Raw genomic sequence first — 8,310 nt, forward strand, 5'->3', positions numbered from 1 at the left:
AAAATAAGCAAAGGGTGTTAAAGTATTTTGTTTGTACGTGAGATATTTCCTGTGTTTTCCTTGAAAATGATGTAACAGTAACAGTGTATTACAGGTGTTTGAGTTATGAATAAATTAATGTGACTTGGTTTCATTTGTTTGTCAATGCTTCAAGATTGCAGAACAGACACTGATGCAGACAATGCCATGAGCCTTGATTATGCCAATTTTTGCAGTATCATGATATTCATTCAACCCTATATAACAGAGAAGCAGATTTGCTTTTGAAAAATATTTTTGAAAAATAATGTGGAAAAGTGTTTTTAAAAAGTTTGGTTTAAAATTTGACTGTTTAGCATGGCTGTTAAAAAGTACTTTTCAGAAATAAAATGTCTATTTTAGACATGTTATTATCAAGTAACAAATATGCATTTAAATAATATTTAAATTAGTTAATATTATTATATTTTAGTAAGAATATAAAAAATTATTATAACTTGTTGTTAATATTTTAATATATGAAATATAAATTTAAAATATTTTAAGCAATAAATATTAATTATTTATAAAATTTAATTAGAATATATAAACTATATTTTAAATATTTAAATATAACCATTAAATATTTGTAATTAGTATTTTAAAAATATATATTTTTAATTAATTATTTTAACACATTTTTAATTAAGCACCAAGAAAAAAAAAGTACTATGTTATTGGAAGGGTAAAAAAGTAATTAAGCACCAAAAGTGATTTTGGGAGAGGGAAAGCTAAAATTTTTAGCTTTTCCTTTTTAGAAGTGCTTTAGCTAAAAATTTCAGCCAATAGTAGTTTGTTCTACACAGCTTTTCTTCCAAAAATGTTTTTAGAGTCAGAAGTGTTTTTTTAAGCAATGAAGAACTGGCCATAAGATTTGGTTTCATTTTTTTTCCAGACAGAATTCATCTAAAAAGGAGCTTAAGCATCGAGACAAAGAAATGTTACAAAAATAGTTAAATTTAATATTATATGTTGAGTATATCTCAATTAAATTGGAGAGATAATCTCATAATTAAACTTTATTTATTTATTTCAGTCAAATTTTAGTCGTTCTTTTATAATCATTAAAAAATTAGAAGTTTTTTATTTTCGGGTTTTGGGATTTAGTTATTATCTCCATTTTTTGTAATTTTTATTATTTTGTCATTACAGTAAAATTATATTTACCTGTAGTTTTTATCCTCTTTGGATAGATTTGTCTACTTAAATTTGTCTGTACAATTTCTTAATTTTTTTTATTTTTATTTATTAGTTTCTTAATCGGGTCGATCCCAACATTATATATACCAAATATCAAATTACTTTTAAAATTTATGAAAGAAAATGAAATACTAACGACTTGAGAAGGTAAAACGCTCCAACTTAGCAAAAATGGTATGTCAAGGTTATTTATGTGCTTTCAAAGCTAATATTCAAATAATTTAATACTACATGCACAACTTGATACAATTAATGCCACTTCAATAATAGAAAACACAGGAAGTTCCTTGCATAGACTTAGTATGATAATTACAACGACCTGCTACCAATAAAATACAAATAAACACCCAATTTTTTCCATATATTAGTATTGTTCATGTCAAGTAAGAAATATGGAAATTTCCAGCGAACAATTGGACGGAATTTCAAAATTGTCGGGTTCAATGGGCTTTCGAATCACATGACAAAGAAATTTAACCACCAAAAAGAAACAACGCCTACGATAAAATAAAAAGCCGGTAATTTTAATTCTCCATTTGAAACGGATTTAAATAAAAAAAATTAAAACTTTGAATATATCCCTTCGAGCTTAAAGCCTTAACTGAACTTCTAGATGAAAATCATATCTATAGTTCACGTGTATTAGAAATCTGAGCTGTCCTCCGGCGGATCACGTGCACCTTCGTCACTGTCTTGTGGCCCCCATAACCCACGCTCCAATGGACGGTGGATAATTGAATTAATTAAATTTAATACTGAGATTCGGTTTATAATTTTCTATTTATAATTTTATTATATTAATTATCGAAATTTTTATGTGTAATATTTGCTTATGAATTTTAAGTTTATGTTTATAAATGATAATTAAATTACAATAAATAATCATGTAAAAAAATTAAAGGAAAGAAAATTTGATATTTTGTCGTCCAACTCCGAAATTAGATAGTCCACGTGGGATAAGAGACCATCATTACGTTCATGAAGACCATGTGTCGCGGTTTTCATTTCTCTGTGCAATGAGACCCACTGATGAAAGGGACGTGAACTTTTTTTGTAGCTTATCGCCTTATCCTTATAAAGCGGCTCAGTTGTTACTTGTAAGAGCCGGACTGAGCTAAGCCAAATGCATATGTCATGGGTTGTGCATGGGAGCCCGCAACCATGACGAACTCGTACGATCCATCGCATTCGAGGGAGGTCATTTGGCCCAATCAGACTGGTCCATTGCTTGGAGAAATTGAAAGCTCATCTTTCTGAGGTTGGTAAACATGGAAAGTGATCTTCAAATATATGCTTATATGGAAGGTGATCTTCAGAGATATGTGATCCTAGACATTAAATGTAATATTTAGAAGTACGATTATGTAATCTTAGAGATTTGATATCTAGATAGCTTTTAATCTTAGCCATTGATGTACTTTGATTTATTCTGTTGATTTTGGGGAGGCTCAGCTATAAATAGAGGCTTATCCCCTCGTTGTAATTCATTCAGTTATTAATTGAATTTTGAGAGCATTCACTCAAACTTTTCTCTCAAGTGTTCTGGCTTTTTTGTGGCTTTTGTTCATATTTCAAGTTCGTTCTTACTTCGTTCTTCTGTTGTTCTTCATTGGTGTCTTAGAAGAATTCTGTTGAATCCTCAATTGTTGCGAGTTAGGCTGACTTAGGTATTTTTGAGTAAAAAAACTACCTAATATTGCACGAATCGCGTGGGAAAAATCTAAGTTCGTGACAGTTGGTATCCACGCTAGCGTTCAAAGGCACCGTTGAAAGATGTCGAAAGAAGTTGCTAAGAATGTTGAGGGAATGGAGACCCGTGAGAGGGCTAGGAAAGCTATTCATTCGAAGGACATACTGTCAGCTTTAGAGGATCGAGTCGTCACTCTCAAAGAATCCGAGGGAGATATCAATGAGAGGATTGATGATGTCGATGATAGGCTCAATGATAGGTTATAATCTATGCAGGAGCAACTCAAAGTGTATGTGTTGGATAATTTTAAAAAGCTGACTGGTAGGGATAATGCTATTGATGCTATGATGACGACCTTGAAATAGGAGATTGCGGAGCTTAAAGGTGAGCTAACAACTTACAAGGCTGCTTTGGCAATGGAGGGTTAGCTGCTGTCACACACAAGTCCAATGTTGATGTTCCCAAGCCTAAGAAGTTCAAGGGAACAAGATCCGCAAGAGATGTGGATAACTTTCTGTGGGGAATCGAGCAATACTTCCGTGCCAAAGGCATCACAGAAGGTGCCACTAAGGTAACTACTGCTGCTATGTATCTTTCTGACATTACTTTGTTTTGGTGGCGTCGTAGGTCCGCCGATGTGAGACGTGCTGGGATCGAAATTGGGACTTGGGAGGAGTTTTAATGTGAGTTTAAAGCACAATTTTATCCAGAGTATACTGAGGATGAGGCCCGGGAAAAGTTGTGTCGGCTTGCTCAACAAGGCACTATGAGGGAGTATGTGTAGGATTTTAGCGAACTCGTGCTTCAAATATCAAATATGGGTGAGAAAGATGCGTTCTTTTCCTTCATAGGTGGGTTGAAACCATAGGCGAAGCAAGAGTTGCAACGCCAAGAAGTCCAAGAACTTACCAAAGCTATGTCTGTAGCAGAATCATTTGCTGAATTTGGTGGGAAGAAAGACAAGCCTGAGTCTTCTAAGCCTAAATTCAATCGAAAGGGCAATAATGGGATAGACAAAGAAAGGCCCACTAGGAACGACAACAGTAAGAAGCCTTAGGACAAAAGGAAGAGTGGGCCTATAAGTTGCTTTCATTGTGATGGCCAACATATGATCAAAGACTGTCCAAAAAAGGCCGTACTCTCTACTATGAAAGCAAAAGCAGAGTCAGATGTGAAAGATAACAATATTGGTTTAATACTATGGGGTGTCGAAGATAAGACGAGTCATAGGCTGATATTTGTGGATATCATTGTGGCCAGCAGGAAATTGGATGATCTTGTCGACACAAGTGTGTCTGATTTGTTCATGATCGAAGAGGCTGCTTGTAAACTTGGCCTTAAGATAGAGAATGAGTTAGGTCAAATCAAAATGGTGAACTCAGAAAGTGTTCCAATTAATGAGGTTGCAAATGGAGTGGATCTCCAACTTAACAATTGGACCGACAAGGTATCCATTAAGGTAATACCATTTGATAACTATGATTTTGTGGTTGGATTAAGTTTCCTTGATCTGGTTAATGCGTTCATTGTTCCTTCGAGTAATTACATGGTGATTTCAGGTTCGAACTATCAATGCATGGTGAGAATGACAAGAAAAAAAAAGCTTGGAGGGAAAAAACTGTCAGCAATTCAATTTGCTAAAGGGTTACATAAAGATGAAGTCTTATATTTAGTCACATTGAAGATCGAGGAGACCGTTAAGCCCGTCGGTGTGATCCTGAAAGAAATGGGCCAATTGTTGCAGTCTTTTCGGGATGTGATGCCCGCTCAGTTGCCCAAAAGTTTGTCACCTAAGAGGGAGGTGAACCACAAGATTGAGTTAATGTCCAACATGGTGCCACCAGTAAGGGACCCTTATCGTATGTCTCTGCCGGAATTAGAAGAGTCGCAGAAACAATTGAAGGAACTTTTATATGCGGAATTCATTAGGCCATCTAAATCTCTATATGGTGCGCTAATATTGGTTCTAAAGAAACATGATGGGTCGTTAAGAATGTGCATAAATTATCCGGCTCTAAATAAGATCATTATAAAGACCAGGTACCCTATTCCTCTTATTATGGATTTGTTTAATCAAATTGGTAGTGCGAGATGGTTTACCAAGTTTGATTTAAGATCGGGGTACCATCAAGTTTGGATAGCCAAAGACAACTTGTGTGACGCAGTATGGTTCATATGAGTTCCTTGTGATGCCCTTCGGACTCACGAATGCTCCAGCTACATTCTACACCCTAATGAATAAGGTACTTCAACCTTTCCTTGATCATTTTGTGGTTGTTTACCTTGATGATATTGTGGTATATAGTACGTCTCTCGATGAGCATGTGAGACACTTGAATGAGGTGTTCCAAACTTTGAGGAAAAATGAGTTGTTCGTCAAAGAGGAGAAATGCTCATTTACCCAACAAGAAGTGTCAAAGAGGAGAGGACCTTTGATCAATTGAAGCAAGCGATGACGAGGGAGCCCGTACTTGCTTTGATGGATTATTTGAGGCCTTATGAGGTACGCACGGATGCATCAGATTATGCCATTAGGGGAGTATTGATACAAGATGGACATCCAATTGCTTTCGAGAGTCAAAAGCTTAATTGAGGAGTGCCACTGTCTATTATCAGTGATTGAGATGGATGATTTACTGGCCGGTTCTGGACGGAGTTGTTTAAGTCAATGGGATCAGACTTGAACTTTTCCATAAGCATGTATCCACAAACTGATGGGCAAACCGAATGAATGAATGCATTGTTGGAGACATATCTTCAACACTACGTGAGTACCACACAAAAGGATTGGCCATAGTTGTTGAATGTGGCCCAATTTTCATACAACTTGCAGCGAAGTAGGGCCACGAATCAAAGTTCATTTGAGATAGTGACGGGCCAACAGCCATTCATACCAAACGCTATCATGACTCATTATACAATACCAAATCTGATAGTTTATCGATTTGTGAAGGATTGGTAAGAGAAGAATGACTTGGCTAGAGCTTGTTTACACAAGACAAGTAAACGCAGCAAGAAGTGGGCTGATCAAAATTGAAGAGATGTGTAATTTCAGGTGGGTGACTCAGTCATTGCTAAACTACATTTGATTTTACGATATACGGGTTTGCACAAGGAGCTTGTGCGAAGGTATGAAAGGGCATTTAAAGTTGTGAAGAGAGTAGGCAAGGTGGCCTACAAGCTTGAGTTTCCAACAAAACTCAAAGTCCACCCAGTGTTTCATGTAAGCATGCTTAAGCCATTCTATAGGGATTAAGAGGATTCGAATCAAGGCAAGCTCAAATGAGCACCAACAGGGGTAAATGTCTCTTACGATCGTGAAGTTGAAAATATTGAGACAGATCGTATGATTAGACGAAAGTACTATCGGTCATGGCATGTATACTTATTTTGATGGAAGGGACTTCCTGATAGTGAAGGAAGTTGAGAACCTGCCAAGGCATTGTAGCAGTTCCAAAGAAAGATTAACTAGTTCCATGAGGAGGATGCGACGAAGGTGTCGCTAGAACAAGTGGGGGAGAATATCATGGGTTGCGCATGAGAGCCTGCAACCATGACGAACTCATACGATCCATCGCATTCGAAAGAGGTCATTTGGCCCAATCAGACTGGTCCATTGCTTGGAGAGATTGAAAGCCCATCTTTCTGAGGTTGGTAAATACGGAAAGTGATCTTCAAATATATGCTTGGCAAATATGGAGGGTGATCTTCAGAGATATGGAATCCTAGACATTAAATGTAATCTTTAGAAGATACGATTATGTAATCTTAGAGATTTGATATCTAGATAGCTTTTAATCTTAGCCATTGATGTACTTTGATTTATATCGTTGATTTTGGGAAGGCTCAGCTATAAATAGAGGCTTATCCCCTCGTTGTAATTCATTCAGTTATTAATAGAATTTTGAGAGCATTCACTCAAACTTTTCTCTCAAGTGTTCTTGCTTTTCTGTGGATTTTGTTCATCTTTCAAGTCTGTTCTTACTTCGTTCTTTTACTGTTCTTCGTTGGTGCCTTAGAGGAATTCTGTTGAATCCTCAATTGTTGCGAGTTAGGCTGACTTAGGCGTTTTTTAGTAAAGAAACTGCCTAAGGTCACACGGATCGCGTTGGAAAAATTTAAGTTCGTGACACATATACACTAGAATCGAGACACGTATGCCCAGACTTTAGCTTTCATCTAAAGCCAGAGGATTTACCACTTGTAAAAGATTGTGTCTACATTGATTATCGAAACCTCCGTTTAAAGGCTTCTTTTAAAAAATTATTTTTCATGTGTACTAAATTAAAATACAATCTTTGCTTCTTCTTTTTTTCAATATTACGTCTGTATTCTTACTTATTAAAAATGATAAACAATAATGATTTTGTTGTGTGTAGTATTTATTTTTTAGTTTTCATATATTTTTAATTAAGAGGATGTAAAATGTAATTAGTATATCTAGAAATTATAAAGAATTATAAATGTGTTTGATTAACAGATTGAAAATTACAATATAATTTTTTAAGCGCCTAGGAACCTCATTGTTTGATCACAAGCTTTTAAATGATGCTACCAAAGAAGAAGAGGATGTCAAAGTTGACAAGAAGAGGAATGTAATCGATGTAACGCTGCGTTTTTATCGAGAAACTCATTACCAAAACGGTAGACGATAGTCTCCAACTGTTGAAGAAACTGTAAGAAAGAGTAGATAGGCAAAAATCTATGCCTCTCGTTTTGTTTCAAAGCAATCACTACTATTCACTTATGGAAACCTACGTTCAACAGAAAGCTAACTATTATTTTATATTTGATCTTTTGTCTTTTATCTAAAATAGATAGACAGATTCATAATTTGAATACTATGTATATAAAAGAATACATATTCATATATGCATACTCCAGGTTACAAGTAAGAGTGTTGTTTTATCTCTTAATGGCGGTGTTTTTGAATATGAAAATATTCAAAAAAAAGTTAGATCATCGACTAGGTAGCTTACCTTTTAAAGTTTTAAAACATGATATTTACTATAAAAATATTAATAATACTTGTAAAAATAAATTTCTAAATAAATAATAAAATTAAAATTGAATAATCGTATGTAATATGTTAATCTATGAAAGTAGTCGATAATGCATTTGCAACTAAAAATAATAAGAAAAATAAATATCATATGTAATTTTCTCTAATTGCTCTACCATTCTATATTTAGTGGGTTATTCCTCATTGACATTTAACATTTACTCATTAGTCTATTAGACCTTGACTAAGAGCGAAGTCGAAAAATATTTTTTGGGGTTGGAATTAAATTGTATATTTTTACAATAGTAAAATACAATTTCATAATTTTAATAGCTTATATTTTTATAATTTTTAAAGGACTAAATCAATTTTATCATTTGGGGGGTAAAATGCACTTTTA

Source organism: Gossypium raimondii, chromosome 5 (assembly GCF_025698545.1).
Source record: "Gossypium raimondii isolate GPD5lz chromosome 5, ASM2569854v1, whole genome shotgun sequence".
Lineage (NCBI taxonomy): Eukaryota > Viridiplantae > Streptophyta > Magnoliopsida > Malvales > Malvaceae > Gossypium > Gossypium raimondii.